Source organism: Eimeria mitis, genomic scaffold (assembly GCF_000499745.2).
Source record: "Eimeria mitis Houghton genomic scaffold, Emh_scaff1166, whole genome shotgun sequence".
Classification (NCBI taxonomy): domain Eukaryota; phylum Apicomplexa; class Conoidasida; order Eucoccidiorida; family Eimeriidae; genus Eimeria; species Eimeria mitis.
Genome location: NW_013567969.1, coordinates 11392 through 11964, shown reverse-complemented (window position 1 = coordinate 11964; position 573 = coordinate 11392).

Genomic DNA, 573 nt, shown 5'->3' with positions numbered 1-573 from the left:
TTGCTGCAGCGGGAAGGTGAGTAGCAAATGCCCTGCAACAGCAGCAGCAGCAGCAGCAAAAAAACAGCAGCAGCAGCAGCAGCAGCAGCAGCACAACAAGCAGCACAACAAGCAGCACAACAAGCAGCAGCAGCAGCTGTTGCTGCTGCTGCTGCTGTTGTTGGATTTTGTGTGTTTGTGCTGCTATGAACCTTTTTTGTTAGAAACAAATGCATGCAGCAGCAGCAACTGCAGCAGCAGCAACTGCAGCAGCAGCAACTGCAGCAGCAGCAACTGCAGCAGCAGCAACTGCAGCAGCAGCAACTGCATCAGCAGCAACTGCAGCAGCAGCAAAATGCATGCAGCAGCAGCTGCTGCTGCAGCAGCAACTGCAGCAGCAGCAAACTAAATTCTTAAGAGATATATTTCGTTTATTTATACCCAGGGGATAGGCGGGGGGACCCCAAACCCTAAACCCTAAACCCTCAACTAAACCCTAAACCCTAAACTAAACCCTAAACCCTAAACTAAACCCTAAACCCTAAACCCCCTAGAGAGGGGCTGCACATACACTGCACGTATTGGGGGGGTTCT